General features: G+C 37.2%; 1 protein-coding gene across 3 annotated transcripts in view; it reads left to right on the top strand.

Moving 5' to 3' along the window:
* Positions 1–25792, top strand: part of elfn1.L (extracellular leucine-rich repeat and fibronectin type III domain containing 1 L homeolog) — a 358432-nt gene that overhangs the window by 183763 nt on the left and 148877 nt on the right. For all 3 annotated transcript variants that reach the window (XM_018236360.2, XM_041576038.1, XM_041576039.1), the window contains exon 3: positions 18121–18282. The gene's annotated coding sequence lies outside the window, so the exon portion shown is untranslated. The remainder of the gene's footprint in view (positions 1–18120; positions 18283–25792) is intronic.

The raw sequence follows: 25792 nt of genomic DNA, 5'->3' as shown, positions 1-25792 counted from the left end.
ATTTTTACCCAGAAACAATTAATTTCATTTGCAGTTTAACAGCTGTGATAAACATCAACTTAGTGTCACAGAGTTTGCCAATCCGTGCACCCGCGTGGGTTAATTCAGTGTAATCTGCTTGTATGTGTTTCCTTGGAATGCACTTTGGGTTCAAATGTGATATAAATAAACTGCCAGAAGACCTCAGCATGAAGCAAGCAATATAAACAGACGTAAAAGAGATATTTATGGGATGATATTTTCCATATGAAGCCATTGCACTGTATTTACAGTATCAAATGGCACGTTGTAAATCTAACTGATCTGATGAGATCTCACAATTGTAGATACACTTCATGACACTGGTATAGATGTCGTCTGTTCAGTGGTTGCTTGCTGCTCTGCTGGGCCTGCTCTAAGGCGTTTGTACATTGATTTCTTGAAACTATAGTATGGCAGAAACAGACAAACACTCTTTAAAATAAACATTGAGAAGCTGTACATGATCACCAAAAAAATGTATGATCTGCAGATCATTTATTCACTGTCCTCTACATCACTGACATTATGACATTGGATGGTACATATTATAAAATAACGTGGAATTAAAATGGATTGTTTGAGAGTTGTATTTACAGCACATGCCTACAACTTTGAGGATGTTTTTTTACATGTTTTATTGTGAGGCAAACAACAAATACGAAAACATAACAGAAATCTTCAGCGTGTATAACTGTACACCTCCCCCCCTAAAGTCAGTACTTTGTAGAGCCACCTTTTGCGGCAATTACAGCTGCAAGTCTCTTTGGATAAGTCTCTCTGGGATTTTTGGCCATTCCTCAAGGCAAAACTGCTCCATCTCCTTTATGTTGGATGGTTTTCACTTGTGAACAGCTTAAACTTAAGGTGCCTATAAAGAGACAGATATTAGTTGCAGACTGATTAAACGTGTATTTAACTATAATGAGTGATGGGTGTATAAATTCACCAGGCATGGATTCGTGGCGAAACTGTGACGAAAATTCGCCAGCAAAAGTCCGGCACAACAAAATAAATTTGTTCTGCGTCCACAATTGTTGCGTGCATAAAAATTATCACGAGCATCAAAATTATTCGGACAGCCGTTGACTTTAATGCATTTAGACAAAATAGTTGCGCATATAAAAATAGGTGCATGCCAAAATAATTCTGACACCCATTGACTTAATTTTGCAAAATTTTGCCCAATGTCGCCCCATCACTAATTGAGACCCATATATGCAATTTAGAGTGCCCTGCTCTGCTCAGCTCCTCTCTTTGATCCAAACATTTACCCAAGGGTCAAATGCTTGTGTCACGCTGAGCCAAGTCTCAACAAATCTTAATAGAAGCTAGAAGCTATATTGTGTACTGTATATATCACAATATTATATGTTGAAAATATAAGTCTCACATTAAAAAAATAAGTGCCTTATAAGGTCCTAATTCTGGGCACTATTATAATATTGGGGAGTCAAATTCCCAATGCACAGTGAATAGAATGTATACAATAATACCCATTATTATGCTGTATTTTGCCTGTAATCAAATAAAGGCTAAATATAAATACAGTTTTGGGATTTTTTATCTGGAAACCCGTTATCCACAAAGCTCCAAATTATGGAAAGTCTGTCTCCCATAGACCCCATTTTATCCAACTAATCCAAATTTTTAAAAATCATTTCCTTTTTCTCTGTATTAATAAAACAGTATCTTGTACTTGACCCAAACTAAGATATAATCAACCCTTATTGGAAGCAAAACCAGCCTATTGGGTTTATTTAATGTTTCATGATTTTCTAGCAGACTTAAGGTACGAAGATCCAAATTACAGAAAGATCTGTTATCCAGAAATCCACAGGTCTCCAGCATTCTGGTCCCATACCTGCACATGTATAGTGCACTCTTGGACAAATCCAAGCCCTGTTCTTTTTCATAACCAAATACACACATATACAGGTATGGGACCTGTTATATAGAATGCTAGGGACCTAGGGGGTTCTGGGAAACAGATCTTTCTTTAATATGTTCTTCATACTTGAGTCTATTAGAGAGTAGTTTAGGAGTAGTTACTGTATGTCTTAGTTTGAATCAAGTACACGGTACTGTTTTATTATTATAGAGAAAAAGGAAATTATTTTTTTTAAAAATTGGAATATTAGGATAAAATATAGTCTATGAGAAATGGCCTTCCCGCTTTGAAGCTTTCTGGATAATACAAAAAAAAGTCGTGGTTCAGCAAAGATGGCAGCAACTCCATTTGTTAGTTTAAAGTCCCATGATGTTCCTCCTGCCATTATTATGTGTGCAATGTAGCCCATACACGGTCCTGCTGATGGGTACCATATCATTTAAAATGCTAGTTATTATTGATTTATTAATTTGTGCTCATCAAGTAAACATACTTTAAAAACACATCATCTTTATTATATCTGGTTAACCAGAAGAGGGGCACATACTTGTGTTCTACTCCCCATGTTGGGGTAATTTGCCCTGGTGAAATAACCAAAAGCAGTCAATCACAAAGCTAATTTTTAATCGGTTTCTCTGGATTGCTGCATATCTCCAGTGTTAGTAAATGAGCCTCAGTAAATTGTAGTTTGTAGAAATAGCTTTTAGCAACGATTGACACTGCATCTGATCCCGTGTTCTGCTATTATTAAGCAGGAGAGGCTGAAGCTTGAAAATTAATCTTTTGGTACCAAACTTGGGCTGTAGAAATGATAGTTTTGTTAAGTGGCAATGTTCCCTTGGAAGGAGATAAGAAAGAAAATAGGAAGAAGATAGAAAACAATGACATTTTATTACAAGCCATAGTTAACTACATTCTATACATTAATTATATTTTCAGTATGTGAAAATATTATTGAACTTCTAACTAAGAATTAAAACCTGAAGCCTGCAAGGACAGCAGGGAAAGACATTAGAGAGCATCATGAAAAAGAAGAGTTAGGAGCACAAAGAACAGGAGAGGTAGGCAAATCAATACAACATAATATAAGTGGTTACTACAGGTTCAGGTTCATGGTTTAATCTGGGCTTTCTCACAATTAGAAATTATATGTTGGTAGTATATCAAAGCAGCCAGGAATAAATGTAATATGTGGGCTTTCAAGAATGTAATTTAGTATTTCAATTAGTATAATCCAGTTATGTTTCAATGTTAACAATTCTAATTGAGTTGTTGGGCACTGCTAGGATTTAGCTGCTTCTTACATGCGGTGAGCAATTTAAGGGCTTCTCATTTAAGGAGTAGTTTTGTTAGGATCTGTTATGAAGAGGATTAGGTAGTATAGCTGCAATATTCTTGTACAGAAATGAATGATTTGGTGGGTATATCAACCAGATAAGTAATTCCATTAAAGCTACTGGTGTCCAAAAGCAAGCAAGTCCTGCAGAGGTCAGAATTTCTGTAAACTAATTGATAAAGTATTAGGAACCATGTGAATCTGTTGTATTTTTCCTCACTTAGCATCTTTATTCTCCTAGTTTCTTCTCCTTATCATACTTCTATATACTATCATCTAAGCTTCCCTACATTGCTCTGTTTTGTTCTCATACAGAAAGAGGAATGATAAAGATATAGACATACAAGGTACAATGGAGCAGGGGGCCCACTCACCCTGGTTCCATAGTTTTCCTATTATCCTGATGGTTCAGTGTAACACTGGTAGAATAAATTGAATTCTTGTGTGTTTCCAAATAATGTTCCTCTAGCTATGAGAGAAGATCAAACCTTAAGTAGATTCCTACAGACCACTTGGTAAAAACTAGGATAGTCTGCCAAGGGCTGTTATGGAGGGCCAACTGCAGGTAAATCTATCAAATAATATAACATAAGACAAATGAGGGTCCATGTTAGCATGGCTTGTGGTAGACACCATTCTTTCAAAAGAGTGCAAACGTTGTTCTCTGTGTTGGTGCCTGTAGGGAAGGTCCTTAGCCAGACGCAGCATGTATCACCATGAGTCCACCATTCTTTTGGAAAGTCATACCATTTGCACAACAGTGTTAGGGAATTTTCTGGCAATATCAATATTGTTGGCAGGTGTAAAACTCTTATGACTGATATTTTCATTTCCTGGACATGCCAGTTCATCAAGCCTTACAGCTATTAACCCAGCATCCCAAGACTGAAGGACTTTTCATTATCAGAACCAGTTAGATCAATGGTTAATATAAGATGTGAAAGGTAGTTGGCAACGAATAGACATCTGAATACAAAATGTAAATGTTCATCCTCCTGGGTGGATGCACACATAATGGAATGGCTTCTTTCAGCAAGTCGTATTGCTAATAGATGGTTTCATAGGATTCTCAGCCTACAGATTCTCAAAATCACAGCGAGCTGAAAAAAACACACCTGTAAATCAGAGTATAACTCAATCTGATGTCCAAAATAGCAGTGTGAAACAAAAGAGAAGTTACAGCACCTATGTTTTTGAGAAATGATTGGTGTTTATTCAATTTTCCTGACATGCGCCCCCTCATTCCCATTTCTGTTATGATATCTATCAGCTTTCGCTTTGGGTGAGGGTTGATTTTTATCTGCCATTTTCCTTCCGTGGCTTTAGCGTATATATATTTATGTGTTTTATCGTCTCTTTGTAATCTGATCCTGAGCAATTCAAGAGACAAATTATTCTGATTTATTGCTTGTTTTCTCAGGTAGTTGGAATGCTTTCAGCTTGTGAAAGGGCCCTCCTTTATGTACTGGATATTACACTTACTGGCTCTACTCTTTAGTATTACGTTAACCCTGACATTTTAACAATGTGGTTTATAGTATATATGTGTTGATACTGCAAGTGTGTTGATATGGTTCAGGCCAGGGAGTCGAGGAGCTCCAGGCTAGACATATTACGTATAAAGATGTGTGCAGAAACAGGCATGCTGTATGAATAAAATAAGGTTGGTTCAGTTATTGGATCTATTATTCAGAATGCACAGGACTTGTGGCTTTCCAGATAAGTGGCCTTTCCGTAATTTAGATCTACTAGAGTCTACTAGAAAATCATGTAAACATGAAATAAACCCAATACAATTGATTTGCCTCCAATAAGGATTAATTATTTCTTAGTTTGGATCAAGTACAAGCTACTGTTTTATTATTTCATTTTTAAAATTTAAATAATTTGATGAAAATGGAGTCTACGAGAGATGGCCTTCCCATAATTCTGAGCTTTTGGGTATCTGGTTTGCTAAAATGGTTCCTGGAAACACTGGAAAGATGTAAGTAAAGAAGTCCCACTTATGATGTCCGTCGCCAACGTTTTTTTACATTTAGTTGATTAACATAAGAGGAGTAGGCAAAATAAGTAAAGAAGAAGTACATTTATTGGTGCTTTCATCAACGCTAATAAAGTTATATTAACCCAGGTAAATGAGTGCCTTCCAATTTAAGATTGGTATGGTATTAAAAGTTCTAAAATACAACCCATAGCAAAAAATTAGATGTGGGATTTTGTAAAAATCTATTCGATAAATACCATCATTTAATAGACAGATACAATATTTCTGACTATTTATTAATTTACAGTGATAATTCTTTAAATAAGACAAACCCCACGGGTTGTTTTCTCCAAGATTGGGGAGGAGCAATCATTGTTATATAGATATATATATATAAATCCACAAAGACAGATCCGCACTCTCAGGTTTTATGAAAATATAAAAGGTTTTATTATTTAAATGCGAGACTAACGTTTCAGCCTCCTCCGAGGCCTTTCTCAAAGTGTCTAATTAGATGTAAAAATGCCTTAAATAGAAGAATTGGTGGGAAAAATAGACAAATTGGAACTGACGTATTGTCATCATCATAGAATCGCAACAGCCTATTACATATCCAACATTAAAAACACTTATCCATCTAAAACATGCCTTTTACATACATTGATTACAACCATTATTACGTCTATCATTAAAAACGCTATATTTTGCAACTCTGTTTTATAATGTTACAATTGCTGTCACAATGTACTTCCTTATCTCAGCCTTAAAACACTGTTGCCAAAAGTATATCATTAATTTGAGCTAGTTGACAGGCCTGCTCTGAAGATCTATCCATCACTTATACTAGAAACTAAACCTCTATTACAAACTATCATTCAATAACAACTAGGTGGCCCCTACAGCTAGTATGATCTCTATGTCCCTGGATGTATATCATATTATTTATTAAATTAGAACTAGCCTCAATCATTTACACCCCTCCTCAGTATATCCCTTATGACAGTCAGTCCATGTATTTTAACCAAGTATGTGTGGAACTATAATCTATTCACTACATAGGCACATTAACTCGTGTCACTGTTTTAAATATACATGTGATATAATCCACAACCCTTCATGTGTACAAATCTCATAACCATCCCATAATGCAATAAACCATTAGCGTATACACGTCATGTCCCATTGTTAAATTAAACACAAAAATACCCAATTGTGCTTTATTTATAAAAACCCAAATATAGTTAATCTTCCTTGTGAGCAGCCATTGTATAATTATAAGTATATGAACAAACAAAATAAAACAAAAAATAAAAAATATACTTAAAAAGCAAAAAAATAAAAAAGAGAGTATAGAAACAAAAAATATTAAATAGTGTGCATGAAGTCCCTTGTGGACTATATCTATATATATATATATAAATATCAATCAGTTTGTTGAACTGGCACTCACCAACGATCAATCAAGTCCCTGGTGCTTCTTCAAGAAATAGCATAAAGATATAGTTAAGAGCACTCACGGGTATTGTGAAAAAGGCTTTTATTGGAGTATTACAATCTACCCCACATCAACGCGTTTCAGTTCTCTCTGAACCGTCGTCAGGATGCACACAGAAGTCATCACGTGATACATAAATACAAACATCAACCAATCAGTGAACAGTGTTAATTAATTAATCATGCTGGTGAGTGTGTTCTACATTAACGTGTCAGCATCAATTACAATATTCAATATCAAAAGTCAAAATACGTGTATAAAATGTAATGTATATGGAAAAAGATTGACCACATTAAAAAACTTTAAAAAACATTAAAAATGGTGAATCATCAAATTTTTTGAAACATGTAAAAACTGTGCAAATAACAAATTGCCAAACCAGGATTGTCAAGGATATCCATATATTAAAACATGGAAAAAATGGAAAAAGTTCTTCAAAAAATATTTTGAAAATATTTTTTAAAAAAAAAAAGGTAATTAACCAGATGCAGCGGAGTTAGATGGTGCGTTCTTACTAAGTTGGTAGCAACATCTCCCAAGCCTTGATGTGGGGTAGATTGTAATACTCCAATAAAAGCTTTTTCACAATACCCGTGAGTGCTCTTAACTATATCTTTATATATATATATATATATATATATATATATATATATATATATATATATATATATATATATATATATATATATATATATACTTTGCTTCTTTCCATGAAATCAATATTTATTAAGCTATGCAATACAATAACAGCTTGAAAATGTAACAAATGAATGCTGTGGAATGGTACATGTGCCTTTATTAATTTCTATTTAAAGGAGAAGGAAAGGCTTGCAGCACTTGGGGGTGCCAAATGTTAGGCACCTCCAAGTGATTGTAGTTACTTACCTGAAACCCCGGGCCGGCACAGAGTTATTCCAGTGAGCATCACGGAGCGATCCTCTTCTGTCTTCCTCCTTCTTCGCGCGGCTGCGCATGCACAGTAGAACAAAAAGCTGAATTTTAACTAAAAAGTCGGCTATTTCATTTTTCAACTGCGCATATTTTTGCCCTGGGAAATTTGAAGACAGAAGAAGACAGAAGTGGATCGCTCTGTGGTGCTCACTGGTTATAATCCCGGGCTGGAGTAACTACAGTCACTTGGGGGTGCCTAACATTTGGCACCCCCAAGTGCTGCAAGCCTTTCCTTCTCCTTTAATCCTATTGAGAGTGCTCATCACCCTTTGCATTGAATGTAAAATCCAGAAGAATGTCAACATCTACTCCAAGTTTGTCTTAAACACGTGCTCAGCATGAGCCTGATAGAGAAGGCTTTTAATGAACATGTGATGCTTTGAGCCATGTGATATGATACACATATATTGCACCAGTACAACTGAAGCACATTCTTTTGTGTAGGATCTCACCTCCTCAGAAGAGGAAAAGTAGATTTATTTCAAAGTGGTGCATAATGAACTCCTCTTTATCTATAATCATAGATAGTCATAGGACAACAAAGAGGAAAAGGTTGGGGCTCATTACACATAAATTATTACCACTCATTTTTATTAAATCTGTTTTAATAAGCCACAGCGTTATGGAGCTCCTGATACCTCTGGCACCTAAAGAATGGGAAATTGGTAAGGGGTGTCCATGTGGATGCTCAAATGCAGTTTAGGTGTCATCATTTACATTATATGGAAGTCTCATAGTCAGATACAAGGATTTGTGATTGACAGCAGGGAGCATGGGGGACTGGAGTAAAGGTGCATTGTATAACTGTTATTAATATTATTATTGATATTCCTTAATTCATTATGAATAATAATAAAAAGAAGAATAGCTATTATTATTAGTATTACTGTGGGATTTGAATCTATTTCTTGCACTTTTCACTTTGCATACTTTAGTAAATTAACTCTAATGTTCTATTGTTTGGGGGTTTTTTTGCATCCAAGAATGTATTTGCTGGTGCTCATGTCACATCAGCAGTCCTTACTTATGGCAGTTATTCTGGGTACGCACTCAGAATCAGAGCCCTTGACTCACAGGATAAAGTAGGATCAATTACCTTAAAATCTGAATTGACATAGACTGCAGCCCGGGGAGGTCTTTTTTCTAATTTACCTAAGTGGAAGACATCATATCTTTGGCTGAAGCAAAACAAAGAATTGACTGAAATGTTAGAATGAATACATTCTGAACCTTGGATAGAATATACAGTAACATAGGAATTTGTATAAAAAGACATTGGATTATAAAAGGGGCTATTGCAGGTATTTTACATTATTCTGTCACAGTTTTGTTGACATTTTTATACACATTAAAAGCATTCTAGTCTAGTTGTCTTTTATAAATAAGCCTTCTTTGGTTTGCTATTGCTTCTCTTTCTTATCTTGCCAAAATCAACAATTAACAGTGATTTGAGTTATGAGTTTCAGATAGGATCTGGGACCTCTGTGACATAATACTTTGTTATATAGACACCAATAAAGCATATTACATCTGCTGGTTTTTGAGACAAAGTAAGGAGTTAAGGCAACAGGTGCATTTAGTACTACAGGTATGGGACATGTTATCCAGAATGCTTAGGACCTAGGGTTTTCTGGATAATGGATCTTTCTGTAATTTGGATCTTCATACCTTAAACATTAAATAAACCCAACAGGATGGTTTTGCTTCCAATAAGGATTAATTATATCTTAGTTTGGATCAAGTACAAGGTACTGCTTTATTATTACAGAGAAAAAGGAAATTATTTTTAAAAATCTGGATTACTTGGATAAAACGGAGTCTATGGGAGAAAGGCTTTCCATAATTCGGAGCTTTCTGGATAACAGGTTTCCAGATAATGGATCCCATCCCATATCAGAGCCGGTTTTCACCTACAAGCGAGTATAGATCAGCAATCCTGTAAGTAGAAATCTAGCAGGGACCCGGCGTCTGTTGTATATAGAAGCGCACATTGGCCCCTCTCTACCTTTGTATTTTATTAGAGGTGGAGTACTGAGGGGATCCGGTGTGCCAAAGAGGGGAGCGATTGACTACATATCTGTCTCTCATCTGCCTGTACTTAGAGGCCTCTATGGGACTCCTTAAGCTAAAAGTCAAACTGCTATGAGGAAAGCCTTCGGTTGGTGGGATATTATCTAATATAGGAAGCGCATACAGATTATATCACTTGACCCATAGCTGTACTTGAATATGTAATAGCATCACTTGTTTTTTTTTTACTAACCTGAATGATACACAATTATTGTTAATGATTGTATTTTGATGATAGCATCCCTTTAAGATGTCCTCACTGCCAGCCAGCCTACTGAAGAGAAGAACACTTAGGGGCAAATTCATCAAGAGTCGAATATCGAGGGTTAATAAACCCTCGATATTCGACTGTGAATGAAAATCCTTCGACTTCGAATATCGAAGTCAAAGGATTTTGCGCAAATACTGTGATCGAACGATCGAAGGAATAATCGTTCGATCGAACGATTCGAAGGATTTCAATCCAACGATCGAAGGATTATCCTTCGACCAAAAAAACGTAGCCAAGCCTATGGGGACCTTCCCCATAGGCTGACATTGGGTTCGGTAACTTTTAGGTGGCGAACTAGGGGTTGGAAGTTTTTTCTTCAAGAGACAGTACTTTGACTATCGAATGGACGAATAGTCGAACGATTTTCAGTTCGAATCATTCGATTCATAAAAATATATCATAAAAATATATGAAAAAGTTGGGATAATAATGCTTCCCAATGCATTTGATTTATTTTCAACCGGAGATTAAAGTGGTTCATCTTTAAATTAGCTTTTAGTATGTCAGAGATTATTCCATTCCTTACAACTTTGCAATTGTTCTTCTGTATTTTTTTTAATAGTTTTGGAAATATTTGCTTTCCTCTTCTGTTTCTTTTCAAATTTCAAAAGGGGGACACTGACCCCAGAAACCTAAAAATAATTGCATTATGTAGAATTACGGGGCTACAACTTTATTGTTACATATTGGGGTTATTTAATGTTTACATGATTTTCTAGTTGACTTAAGGTATAAAGATCCAAACAGTAACGTAACTAGAGGGGGGCGGGCCCTGGTGCATGACATACAGCCAGGCCCCCCGCCCCCCTCGGTACGAAATTTTCCACCCGGATTCCAGTGGCGCAAGCTGCCTGGGGGCCCTGAGGAGGTGGGGGCCCTGGCCCGCTCGCACCCCCTGCTCCCCCGGTACTTCCGCCACTGGATCCAAATTACGGAAAGATGCGTCATCCTGAAAAACCCAGGTCCTGAGCATTCTGGATAACAGGTCCCAAACCTGTATAAAAGTTCATTTAAAGGTGAATTGCTCCTTTAAGACTAACAGGAGTTGCATGTTAACTAGGTAATTTCTGAACCTCCCCACCAAAGCCATCAAGATGCAGTTCCTATAGTATTTAATGGCACCCTATATACCTTGTGCCTTCGCTTTAATCTCTGGCTCTGCTCATTGTAGAGGAGGGTTCTGATTAACATTTGTATCAGCTTGTAACTGTATGTCAATGTATTTGTAATTATTGCTCTCCAGCTGTAAGGCACAGAGGAATATGTTGCCACTTTATAAATAATTGATGATAGCAATCATTTGAAGACAGATACAAACTGCTTGGCAAAACTAATCTGCTCCTTTTCTTACCTACGATAAATCCTCATATTCGGTTTGATTGTTGTTACCCAGTGTATTTGTTCAACATTATGTCTATTGCAATTATCAGTGCAGAATGCTCTGGAAAATAATGTTGCCACTCCAGCTCGAACACAATGAAAAAGTCCCTCTCTCTCTCCCAAGGTGGATTTTGCCTGCGTTGGCACTTTCGTTTGTATGGACGCTGGAGAGATTGCTGACATTTCATGCTTGCAAGTAGAGCTTTAATTCATGTCATTATCTGAAAACCTATCCAATCTCTAATTTTTATTGATTTTTAGAGTTTAGAATTATAGGCGGCCTTGAATAGAATTCATTTTTTTTGTGGCTTTTTAACATTTACATCAAAAGATGTTGGATTTCTGCTGATGAAGGGTAACTCTTACAGATATGTCTTATATAGTATTTGACATTTATTTTGGGTGGATCTTAACATTTCATTGTTAATTAAACTCTATGGAGCAGATTTACTAAAGAGCGAAGTGTTGCCACCAACAGGGACATCGTCAATTTACTGACAATTTTCTAGCGAAACAGACCGTCGCTAGCAGTCATTCACACTCGACTTTTTGCTATGGCGAACGGATATTACTCCGCAAATTCCCTAAAATGTGGATTTTTGTGGAATTACTCAATGTTACCTCTTTCCCCAGAGTTGCCTTCTTCCACCTCAGACCAAGCGTAGTGCTCTTCCTTAATCTTCTGTCACTTACATCATATCCTGTGAGCCAAAAATGCATCAAAGTACAAAAAAACATATGGAACATTCATTTTACAGTGGGCTCATGTGTAGGGCATTGTATTAACTCTCTTGCCTTTATTAAGATTCCCTGGACATGTGTAATATAAACCAGTAACTTAAACCATTTGCAGCAACATTTATAACAAAGATGTCCAAACAACTTTAAATTTCCCGCCCTAAGCAAATTGACCTAAGCGCAAGATCACTAGCAAAGTTTCGTTAGGCACAAATGAACGATAGCGCATCTTCCCTATGAAATGCACGTACAGCCGAAGTAACGCTAAAGAAATTCGCAAGCATTCGACGCCCGGAGTGAAACTTCGCATTTTAGTGACTTAGCGTATTCATAGCATATTTGCGCCTGGCGAAGTGGTGTGATGGGTGCGAAGCTGACGCTGGGGAAAGTTCGCCCATTACTGAATCTGCCCCTATGAATTTATTTTGTGGTTCTTTGAGAAATGTTACCAATTTGAACGACTGTATTAAAATGTTAAATACCCACCACTTCACATCCCCCTGGCTTCAATTTTAGCCTGCTGGGTCACTCAGAATCTGAGGGGCAAATTCACTAAGATGCGAAGTTGCGCCAGGCCCAACTTCGCCGCGCTTCGCGCACTTCGCCAGGCGTAGTTTCGCCAGCGCTCCGCAAATTCACTAAAATCCGAAGTTGCGCTCAGGGGTAGCGTAAGGTTGCGAAGTTGCGCTAGCGTTGATTCGCTATGTAAAGCGAAGTTACACTAGCGAAGGCTAATTTGCATACGGCGCCAAATTCAAATTTCAATGGAGGAATACGTATCAACACTAGAAATGCCTAGAAAACCTTCAAATCAGCAAATAAAAATTTTATTTTGCCCTACACATGTGCCCACTGTCTAGGTAAGTTGCCATGAGTCAGGAAATGTAGGGGGGAAGGAGGGGAGCCCCAAAAAATTTTTCGATCTTTTTCAGCCTATCACCCATAATGTAGAAAACACGCCAGCGTTTTTTGGGACTTAGAAAAAATGTAGACTTTTTTTGAAACAATCCCTATCTACTCTATTGCGCTTCGCCAGGTCTGAGGTGGCGAAGGAAGTCTAGCGTAAAAGGTAGCGTTCAGTACACTGCGCAAGTTAGCGAATTTGCGTAGTTACGTCGATAGCAAAAACTAGCCTGGCGTAAGGGTGCGAAGTAACACTAGCGAAACTACGCCAGCGTTCGTTAGTGAATTTGCGCAGTAGCGAAAATTACAAACGCTAGCGAATTAACGCTAGCGTTCGGCGCTTCGGCGCTTAGTGAATTTGCCCCTCGAGTTTGTAAGACAGAGAAAAAGAAACTTTGGTATGGGGAGGAATAGTGAATGAAAGTCACCTTCCAGGCACCTTTACCTTCCAGGCAGATTTTAAAAACTAATAAAACATAAATGAAAAAGTGGCAAGATTATAAGTAAAAAATTAACATACGGTTAATTCCCCTCAGTGGTCCAGCTCATTAGATCTCTACTGTGCCCATACGCCATATATTTCTGGGTAACATATATAAGTACAGTATGTACCATGTAACACCTTGCTAATGTATATCGAATTTGGACTATATGCAAACTACTATTATAGGTGATTATTTTAGATTATGTTTTAAAGTCACCCTAAGAAATAATCCCAAATTCTATTCTATTGTATTAGTTGAGCACAATTAGGGGCACATTTACAAAGCTCGAGTGAAGGATTCGAATTAAAAAAACTTCGAATTTCGAAGTGTTTTTTTGGCTACTTCGACCATCGAATGGGCTACTTCGACCTTCGACTACGACTTCGACTACGAATCGAACGATTCGAACTAAAAATCGTTCGACTATTCGACCATTCGATAGTCGAAGTACTGTCTCTTTAAGAAAAACTTCGACCCCCTAGTTCGGCAGCTAAAAGCTACCGAACTCAATGTTAGCCTATGGGGAAGGTCCCCATAGGCTTGCCTGCGTTTTTTTGATCGAAGGATATTCCTTCGATCGTTGGATTAAAATCCTTCGAATCGTTCGATTCGAAGGATTTAATCGTTCGATCGAACGAATAATCCTTCGATCGTTCGGTCGCAGGATTTGCGCTAAATCGTTCGACTTCGAATATGCAACCGATTTTAGTTCCTGGTCGAATATCGAGGGTTAATTAACCCTCGATATTCGACCCTTAGTAAATCTGCCCCTAAATGTACACTACAGTTACACTAAATGAATTAAGGCTTGGGGTTCCTAATCACAGTGAGCTGGCAGCTGTTATTTTATTAAGGCAAGTGTTGAATCATCCCAGCACAGAGGACCTGTTGCCCATGCACAGACTACACATTAATAGGCAGTGAGGACAGGGGAGGCATGTCAGGAGGGCAGTGGCATCAAGGACATGCAGAAATGAAAGTGAAAGTGATTGCTGAGTCTGAGATAGAGCATAGAACCAGGGAAGGCAATAAAAGTATGGGATCCATTACCCTTTATCCAGGAAACTACGAATTATGGAAAGGCCATCTCCCCATGACTCCATTTCATCCAAATAATCTACATTTTTAAAAGTACCTTGTACCTTGTATCCAAACTAAGATATAATTAATCAGTCTATTGGGTTTATTTTATGTTTAAATGATTTTCTAATAGACTACTGACAGTAGAAAAGCAAACTCCCTTTAAGGCTCCAAATGTGTATTATCATACTTCTAACAAAATACTTCATTTAAATTAAAATACGTTCTAGAAATTCCATGTATCACCTTTCCTTCCTGTACCTTTGTATTCTGATTTTGCATCCAAAACATTCCTACCACCATTATTGAAGACCTACAGATTCCTACAGGTTCCTCTTATAATAAAAGTTCTCAACAGAAGACAATGAGAGGAATTCGGCCTTTGTTTTACCTGGATTGTTTATAGCTGCTCACTCCGGGGCTGTTCAGCATTCATAATGCAAACGCCAGCTTGCTAGAGCACAGATATAACTCATCATGGAAACGCCAGCTTCAAAGCGAAAGATATAAAAATTCACTTTGATTATCCAGCGCATTACAAGCATTTGTATTAGAAAGGCAACTATGTAATTTATTACACAATTAATATAATTTCCCTGTTATTACCAGTCCCTTCTGAAAACCAGTTGTTTGCATTCCGAGAGTTTATTAAGCCTAACCGGTCATTATTTTATCACTTCAGCGGAACTTATTTTGGTTCAAGAAACAACAACAACTTACATGAGAAAACCCACAGGCATTCAGATGTGCTATATACCCTAAGGGGCAGATTTATCTTACATTCAAATTAGACTATTTACAATAATATACGTTTTTGCAGGTAAAATCACAAATTGGAATTTGAGCTTCCAAAACACAACTTTTTCAGATCTATTAAGCACAAAAAAAGTCAGCATTTAAGAACTGGCAGTCGATTTCTTTATTTCAAAATGAAAGATAATTTCCAATTCAAGTTATCAAGGCTAATTTGAAATGACTATGAAGATTTTCATTCATCCAGGTCATGTTATATCTAGTATAGGTCAATCTAAAAACAACTGGACTTGCTGAGTAATCAACAACAAATTTGATTACTCAGCAAGTCCAGTTGTTTTTAGATTGACCTATACTAGATATGCTAATTTGAAATGTTACAGACTCATTGCAAAGGGAGAATAGAATGTGATTTCACTATATTCAGGTTGTTTTTTTCATTTTATTATGCAAGTGAGTTTTTTAATAAATGAGTGCGCATTCAAGTTTATTTCAACTTTTTTATTAGAAAATGTTTTTAAATTAATTGTTTATACATTTCCCTTCCCGTGTCAGATTTATCAAGGGTCCCATTGATTTTCTGGTAAAATTTTGTGTTTTTTCTACTGGCCGATTTTTTTTTCAAATTTATTTATGGTTTACAGATGTTCTGAAAAGATTTTCTGATATTCTAATACTTTGCAGGACTTTCCCCCAAAATCAACATTTCTTTGTTACAATCTGACTTTAAAAAGCATTTCCTAGAAAGTGTTCTCCATCTTTGAGCTATCAAAAAAAATATTTTAATCAATGGGCAAAAACTTCCCAGTCTGGGACATTTCAGCCCTTCTGTTTCCCTATCATTATGGGCATTGTGTCTACTTTGCAGAGTGATTTGACTAAATTGAAAAACTGTGCATCAAACTGGCAAATAAGGTTCATTGTTCATAAGTGTAAGGTAGTGTTTTTTTTTTCAAAATGAATCAGTTAATAGTGCTGCTCCAGCAGAATTCTGCACTGAAATCCGTTTCTCAAAAGAGCAAACAGATTATTTTATATTCAATTTTGAAATCTGACATGGGGCTAGACATATTGTCAATTTCCCAGCTGCCCCAAGTCATTTGACTTGTGCTCTGATAAACTTCAATCACTCTTTACTGCTGTACTGTAAGTTGGAGTGATATCACCTCCCTCCCTTTCCCCCCCAGCAGCCAAACAAAAGAACAATGGGAAGGTAACCAGATGGCAGCTCCCTAACACAAGATAACAGCTGCCTGGAAGATCTAAAAACAACACTCAATAGTAAAAATCCATTTCTCACTGAGACACATTCAGTTACATTGAGAAGGAAAAACAGCAGCCTGCCAGAAAGCATTTCTCTCCTAAAGTGCAGGCACAAGTCACATGACCAGGGGCAGCTGGGAAATTGACAAAATGTCTAGCCCCATGTCAGATTTCAAAATTGAATATAAAAATATCTGTTTGCTCTTTTGAGAAATGGATTTCAGTGCAGAATTCTGCTGGAGTAGCACTATTAACTGGTGCATTTTGAAAAAAACATGTTTTCCGATGACAGGATCCCTTTAATTGAAAAAGATTTGGGTATTTTTGTGGATAACAAGCTGTTAACTCTGGGCAGAGTCAAACAAAGAAAAATAAAGTATGGCCTAATAAATGTCCATTAAGGTAAGGTAAGGCCTCACCTTAAGTTTGCAGTGAACTTTTGGCTCCAGTCTTTAAGAAAGATATTAATGAGATGTAGTAAATAGACTAGTTAAAGGAAGATTTAAACTATGATGAAAAAATGTCAAAATTGAGGTTGTTTTCTCTAAAGAAAAGGTGCTTGTGAGGGGACACGGTTACTCGTTACAAGCAAATTTAGGACATAATAGACAGATAGGGGAGTCTTTTTACAAAAAAAAAAGATCAATGAACCAAAGCAGGGAAGGTGATTCTTCACAGTGAGGTTACACGGCAGATTCTTTTAACGCCTTTGAGAGGGCTTGGATGATTTTTTGTCAGGAATCAAACTCTGAACTGTGTGTTGACCACTACCACTACTAATCTCCTGAGGAGAAAAATCATGCCATTCTGAAGATTGTGAAAGAGTAAGAGAGAGAGAGAGAGAGAGAGATTGGCAGGATAATAGAAAAGAATGAATAGTCTGTTGATTTTGCAATAATAGTTATGTCAAGTTTCTTTTTAGAAAAATCTTTCAATTTCATCTGACTTGCTGTAGTATATCCCAGCACCTCTTCTACAGTATCTATGATCTCTTTTATCAGTGCTAGATTGTCTATCTGAGTTGATGTATAGAACATGCTGATTTCATTTCACCTCCTGTACAGGCATCTGATTGAGTCATTTGATCTGTCCCTTGCACCTGTTTTTCTAAACCACCCTCCTGTTACCTGTGGCTGCTCCACGACACATTTCTCTGATCTATAATTCAGTGTTTTGAAGTGATGCTGGTCTCGCACTTATCTTATATCTCTGCTGCTCTTTGATTTATACCTTATGTCTTCACTGTCCAGCTACTGTCCCATCCTTTTGATCTTGCTCTCATTGTTTAATCAGTCTGTCTGGTGCCTGATTAGCGACTCTGATGTCTGCCATTAGTTATTTGGATATTTTCTTTCCACAACAGTGTTCATGTGACCTTTCCTAATCTTTTTAAATCCCAATTATCATCCTTGATGATCTTTTCACTAATTTGAATTGTGAATGCCATGCCATGCCATGCTTAGTTATGTTTTTGTTGTTGTTTCTTTTTATTTGTTTTGCAGTTTATTTCCTGGAGCTGGAGACAATGTTGAGGAGGGTTATGTGCCTGTAAAGCCCTCAAATCCTCAGTAGATACAAAAACGAGAAATTCATGAACACGACAAGGATCAATGTTACTTTTAGGAAAAAGATGTACGACTTCTAATCCAAGATTAGAAACAAAGGTAAACTGTTTATATTCCTTTTGTGGTTCTCTGCTTCATTAATATTTTGGACTAAATGCAGTGTACATATCCATTGCCCAAAGGCTGGACAACTTGTTTAGAATGTCATAAGGAGGGTAGTGATGGAACACAGAAGACTCTTGACATATTCCTAGTCAGTCAAACCGCATTCCAACTTGATTGCTGGGAACATGATCAGAACATGATCATGAGAACATGATCAGAAGACTTGAAGGCATGTTTATGATGTATGTCATACTGATAGGCAGGAATAAAATGAAATGTATATGGCTGTACGATAAGGGATAATTTGGTAACCCGGCTGGTTGAGCAGCAGAATGTCTTGACTCCCAATCACAAAGTTGCACCATGACTGTGCTTGACATCCATGGCCAGTTCTGGACTCCGGTTCATTTGTGGTGGACAACCAGACATGGGCTTCATAGACATCTTCTTTGACTTTGAGTCTTGTCAGTGAACTTGTTTTATAACTATGAGTTGGCCAGCCAGGTTGAAAAGGTTGGATAGTTTTAGCACCGATGGGCTGGTCTAAAGTGATAGGAAGTCCAGTTTTAAGCAAGTATGGTGATGATCATAATTTTTAACAGCTAAAGTGTTGTACAAAATTGATGGAGAAACATGAAATTAACATGGAAATACCTAAAATCTCATCAGTCTAAATATGAACATATTGCAGCTCCACGATTAAATATTGAATGTGTAAATAAACTCCAAATGTTTTAGTCAAGATGTTGCATTCTGAAGCAATCAGAGCAAGATGCCAGCTGTAGATGTATTTGATCAATGTAGATATGTGTAAGCAGCTCTAAGTGATACAATATGGATCTGATTTCCCCATTTATATGGAGTCAAAGTAGGACTAGCCCCTGACAGTTAAAGGGCATGTAAAGTCTAAACTAGAATAAGGTTAGAAATGCTGTATTTTGTATACTAAATATAAACATGAACTTACTGCACCACAAGCCTAATCAAACAAATGATTTATGCTTTCAAAGTTGTCTACAGGGGGTCACCATCTTGTAACTTTGTTATACATCTTTGCAAGACTAAGACTGTGCACATGCTCAGTGTGGTCTGGGCTGCTTAGGGATCGTCATAAACAAAGCTGCTTGAGTTCTGCATGGCTGGGAAGTAAGGCGGGGGCTCCCCCTGCTGTTCATAAGTATGATTGTTTCCCTGCTCAGCAGTTAGGGACCATCTGACAATTCCTATCCACAGCAGTAAATGAAGGGTGAATTTCACTGCATACAGTCAGGTTTCTTATAAAAACGGTACACATTTTTTAATTAAAGTATATTGGAGATAAGTTTCTTTTTCATTAAAGAAAGTAAAAATGGGATTTTATTTCTTTGCCTTTACATGCCTTTTAAGTAAGACAACATGCTTCCATTTTTGGACGTGTAGCCTACAGTTTATGTACTGTTGTAAAGCTATTTTGGTTTTGGTTATATATAGTGATGGGCTAATTTATTTGCCAGGCACGAATTCACGTGAATTCCCGCAATTCGCCGCCGCCGAATAAATTCGCAAAGCCGCTGCGAAAATTCACCGGCATCCGTTTTTTTTGGATGCCGCCGCAATTTCGCTAAAAACTGATGCCGGTGTCCAAAAAAAACAGACGCCATGTCAAAAACGAGATCTTCATACCTGCTAGAAAATCATGTAAACATTAGGGGGTTATTTACTAAACTCTGAATGCAAAAATCACGAAAAATGTGTGATTGTTTTTTTTTTATAAAATTGGACTTTTATTAAACTTTGTTTGGCACAGTAACGCTAGCGTAACTTCACCAGCGTTCGGCGCCCTGGACGCAACTTCAGATTTTAGTGAATTAGCGTTGTCCTGGCGAATCTACTCCTGGCGAAGTAGCACTGTGAGCGAAGCCGTCGCTGGCGAATTATCATAGAGTGAATTTGCCCCATAGAGTCTATTTTGAAGGGGTGGTTCAACTTTCAGGTATCTTTTAATATTTTATAGAATGGCCTTCTCCTTCTGACTCTTTCCAGTTTCAAAACAGGGGTCATGGACCCCACCTAAAAAACAAATGCTCTGTAAGGCTACACATCTATTGTTATTGCTCCTTTTTATTACTCATCTTTATATTCAGGACCTCTCCTATTCATATTCCAGTCTTTTATTCAAATCAGTGCATGGTTGCTAGGATAATTTGGACCCTAGTAACCAGATTACTGAAATTGCAAACTGGTGAGCTGCTGAATAAAAAGCTAAATGACTTAAAAACCACAAATAAAAAAAAAATGAAAATTGCAAATTGTCTACATAATACATATTGTCTACATAATACCAAAAGTTAATTTAAAGACGGACAACCCATTTTGGTGTAAAACAATCCTATTTGGTTATTAATTAATACATTATTTTTTAACAAAGTATGGTATAGATGTGTATGAGTATATAAGTATGGTATATGTGTGCGTCTTTAACCCTATGAGAGCCATACATTTTGGAGGAGAGTGCATTCGATTTATTTGCTGTCTCTGTTGCCAAACTCTCTTTCTTTTATGTATTAATGATAAGCAACTAGAGGGTCCCCTAATGATAGAGAGGCCACGGCACGATTAGACAGTGAGTGTTAGAGAATGCTGGGAGCTGTAGTACAAAAGCAATCATAAAGTGAAATAGCAATAAAACAAATTATACCTAACGACTGCTGTATAAAAGCCGGACTAGCTTATTTGTGTCTTGTGCCCATGGGCAGCCTGAGAAAGAGAATTCAATTACCAGCGACACTAAACCTGTACCGAAATTGTCAGCATTTCTATTTCTCACAGGACTAAATTAATGTCCCAAAGTTCAGATCTTTGGGGCTTCCGATTCAGCTTTAAAATATTGGTCTGAAAAGTGCCAGTGCTCTGGGCTGCTGTTAAAGGCAAAGCACACTGCAGGGATAGAGTAATACTTTGATTTTATATTTCTGAAAAGGCACAGTAAAAGTTATGGGTACCCTGAGCCGATTGTTCTTTATTTGCATATTTATTACAACAGACTGCCATACAGCTTGCTCTGTCAAGAAAATTGGACACAACACAAGCAAACGGAAAGTTTTTGGAAAGTGTTTAGAAGGTTGCTGTCTCCAGGCCCCCTGCTGCTTGCCCTGCCATGATTGCACACTGGCGTTTTTTTTTTGTTGCTGCGATTGCGCATAGCACTGGTTTTTTTTTTCATGATTGCATATACGCACTGGGTTTTGCCGCAATTGTGCATGTGTGCCTGTACAGGTTTTTTTGCCGCGACCCAACGATTATTTTTGCAGGAAGCGGGTCTGGGCTGGCGGGGCCCAAGAGAGCTGGGGCCCACCGGGTTTTTTCCTGGTGTCCCGCAGCCCAGTCTGACCCTGCCTGTTCCTTTGCAACAAGGTCATGCATGGAAACAAGGGAACCTTGGAATCCAACGTAAATGCTGTTTAATTAATGATGCTCTGAGGCCATGTGAAAGGGTCAGAAGAAGATAAATATTTAAAAAAAAAACTATAAAAAAATGAATAATGACAACCAATTGAGAAGTTCCTTAGAATTGGCCATTGTATAACATACTAAACTGAGTTCTAGCACCCTACTGAAGAGAACAGTGTTTGACATATGTATCTGCTTTGATAAATGGACTAAGTTAAACTGTCCTGATGTGAGTACAGGTGCTTGGAAAAGAAGTCTTTCCATAATTTGGATCTCCATACCTTAAGTCTACTAAAAAAAAATTGAAACATTACATGAACCCTATAGGATTGTTCTGCCTCTAGTGGGAATTAATTATTTCTTAGGTGGGATCAAGATACTGATTTATTATGAAAGAGAAAAAGAGTAAATAATTTTTTTGTAAAAATTCACATTATTTAATTAAAATGCAGTCTATGGGAGATGACCTTCCCGTAATTCCGAGATTTCTGGATAATGGGTTTCTGGATAACGGATCCTATGTATAATGTTCGTGACAGGAAGGAAAGTGTTAATAGCAATATATTAAACTGTGTGGAATCTCCCTGGTTCAATATTTAATAAATCTGTCCCTTATATTTAATGATGTCAACTCCCTTGCCTCAACCTCCTCGCCTTAACCCCCTTGGCAGACTAATATTAGAAGATGATCTTATTAAACAAATAATCTTAGGTTCGTTTTTTTTTCAGAGATGACTAACCAGTTTATTTGCAATAAGGTTAATTAAGGCCAATATCCTTGTTACTACCTCTGTGGGACATGATACCATGTGGGAGATTTATAAATAAATAGCGGCTGATTTTTCAGTAAATTCTACCTAGCAGTAACGACAATGATGTTAATGCTTTGCTTTGCAGGAAAAAAATCAAATTTTCACAATTTTTTCGGATTTTTTCAGATTTTTCAACAGATTTTCCAGGCTTTTCACACAAAAACTTCAGGGTATTGCATGAAACCCAGAGCACATCAAAAAAATCATTGGGACTTCTCCTATTGACTTATATGCAACCTTGACAGGTCTGAGATGCTGGATTTTCTGATTCTGACTTTTCCATCCTCAGGGTTTAATAAATTCTGAAAAATTCTTGATTTTTTAAAAGTTCGATTTTATAAAAAAAAATCACAAATTTTTCATGATTTTTGCATTCAGAGTTTAGTAAATAACCCCCTATATGTTTAGTGCATTTTGCTAGTCTACCAAATGAATCACACAAGTCCTATAAGACAAAGTACAACTGTGGTAAATTATTATGAGCAGTGAAAACACTGCAGACTATTCAGAGCAGCCTTTGAACAAAATTATATTTTCCTTTTTTTCTTTTTATAAACCCCTGAAGTACATTCTGATTTGTATAAAATTGCTACTTGCCATGTTGAAATTGGTGCATTTTTTTGGGGGGTGGAAAATAAAGGCTGAGTAAATTCATTTCTATGTGAAATATATCATGTTGAGTCGGGAGGAAGGAAGCATTGTGCAATTAGGTAACATTGTATTGTTCCAGTCTCGTTTTTAAATGGTATTTCCATTATGGCTTAGAGAGCAGTGCATGACGTACAGCAGAGGGAATCAGCCTGCAGCTTTTAATCTAATGCTTAACTTCAATTCTCAGCATCTCCATCCAGACAGAGGTTTGTTCCCAGAAACATAAATGTGTTGTATTTATTCTCATCAGCAGCCTTTAATAGTCACGTTCAGCTTTAAAAATCAAATTCTTCAGGTTCATTTACTACAAAACTGCTACAAAACTATCAGTGCAAGTTGACATATTTACTACTCATAATCGGATATCTTTTGCCAGAATTTCAGTGTCAATCCACCATGTACAATCCAGCACAAAAATACAATCCAGACTGGATGTACAATGTAATTAATCGTAATTGGAAGCAAAACAAGCCTGTTGGGTTTAATTCATGTTTTAATATTTTTAAGTAGACTTAAAATATGAAGATCCAAATTATGGAAAAATCCATTCTCTGGAAAACCCCAGGCACCAAGCATTCTGAATAATAAGTCCTATACTGTAATATGCTAATAGCTCCAATTTTTGTAGTTATCATTAGTGATGGGCGAATTTATTCGGCAGGCGAAAATTCACGGCAAATTACATGACGCATTTTCACCAGCGAATGGACGCCGGCATCCCTCCTGATGCTTTTCGTGTCTACATGGGGCACTTAGTTATAGCCTATGACTAAGTGGCCCATGTAGGCACGAAACGCGTAAGGCTTATAGTTTACACCATGTCGGTGGGTTTTTGAACCTACACAAAAAGCTGTCTTAAGTATTTTACAATGTGAACTATCATAGCATGAGAAATATTCACATATTAATCTACTGTAATATTAGAGAACACAATTAAGGCTGGACTAATATGGTTTGGGTATCCATAGACATAAGCATAGTAGAACTGACTGGTGACAGCCTAGTCTTTAGAGAGACACAAGCGTTTTATATATATAGAGCCATAAGGCCAACGCTTTTTTCGAGCCCACAAGGAAGTGTTCTGGAGATACACAAGTCTGACATTTTCCCACAGACTCTTCCTTTGGTTCCTGTAGCCCAATGTCACTGCTATCAATACCATCTGAGCTCTTGGATAACACAATGGCTATTTCACATCATTTAAATGCAACATCCACTAAGTATCCAACATGAGACTTTCCTTACAAGCCAGCAGATTAAGAGTGAGTTATACATTCAGGCATGTGTAGAAGGTAATGCCAGTTTGTGCTATGCAAACAGAAAATGTAGCAAGAGATCTGAGAGTGGTGGGGTTTTGTCTGCACAATCTACTTCTGTTATGGTTTGTTACTTATTGATTTTACAAATAGAGCAATCCCTATTCCCAAGCAACTCTCTCTTCAAAAGAATTCCATCAGTCAAAGTCCAGTTGCACTGTTATGTTCCACAGAGACTTTGCAGCTACTGATATATATGATTAAATAAAGGCTAAACGTGTATTTCTGATTGTGTTGGGCATTCTTACTGTCAGTCTGGAAATATCATCAATATTGCACTTATAACATGATGAAGGGTCCTAACTTCTGTAGAAACACCCTCAGTGGACTGGTTTAATATGGCAGATCAAGGGCAGTTTTTATTTTTAAGACTAGAAAGAGTATTTCTGTCTATAAAGTCTGCATCATGTGGCATGGAAATGAGGTTGTCTCAGACACAAATGTCTATTTTGTAAACTTAGGAACCAATTCAGGCAATTGTATAGTGTTTGTAGGTGTGGTGTGGTTTTATTACTTTACTTAGTTCCTTGACTGCTACGTTGCATTTTCTTTATTCATTGCATTCTTCGTTCGTTGCATTTATTTATCATTAGGGTAAGTTATAGCAGTCTAAACAGCTTATGGATCCAACTAGCTCTTTATAAAGCTCGATGAAGGTCTGGCGAGGCCCTGTGATGTGAATAGAGTTGTTTTTAACGAAAGTAATTTGGTGCTGTTTATTGTTGTGAATTTGATTGCAGGTGTGGTTGCATCTGACTAGGATATTGGGAAGCATATGTCTCAGAGGGAGAACACAATTGAAGAGAAAGAGTGTAAGATGGATGAGGATTTAAAACCAGATGGGCATAGGAAAAGGGAAATTTTTAAGCATTACATTGTGTTAACATGGGGAAACTAGATAAAAGGTGAGACAGTGGGGCTCATTTCTAAACTTTGCACAGGGCAGAATTCGCACAGTGAATATATTTGCCCTGCGCATGGTTATATTTATATTTATAAAGCTGAATAAGAGTGCGCAAAAAGAAATGCACATTTTGTTGCATTGCGAATGTCTATAAGAGCTTTTTAAATATGTCAAAAATCGCAAATGGTGATTAATAGGGAGTAATGATAAATGGGGAGCAATGATAAATCAGAAGAGCCAGAAGTGTGACTACAGAAGAAACAATGCAACTAGGGAGCCCAAAAGGTACAGGCAGTGTTGGACTGGGGTCAGGGCCCACCGGGGCTGCCGTACTAGGGGCCTGCACACCACCCGGGCAAGCTGAACCCCCTCCACCACCACCAAGGTCCCCC

The sequence above is a fragment of the Xenopus laevis genome, chromosome 9_10L (genome assembly GCF_017654675.1).
Source record: "Xenopus laevis strain J_2021 chromosome 9_10L, Xenopus_laevis_v10.1, whole genome shotgun sequence".
Lineage (NCBI taxonomy): Eukaryota > Metazoa > Chordata > Amphibia > Anura > Pipidae > Xenopus > Xenopus laevis.
This window is presented reverse-complemented; position numbering and strand designations above follow the sequence as displayed.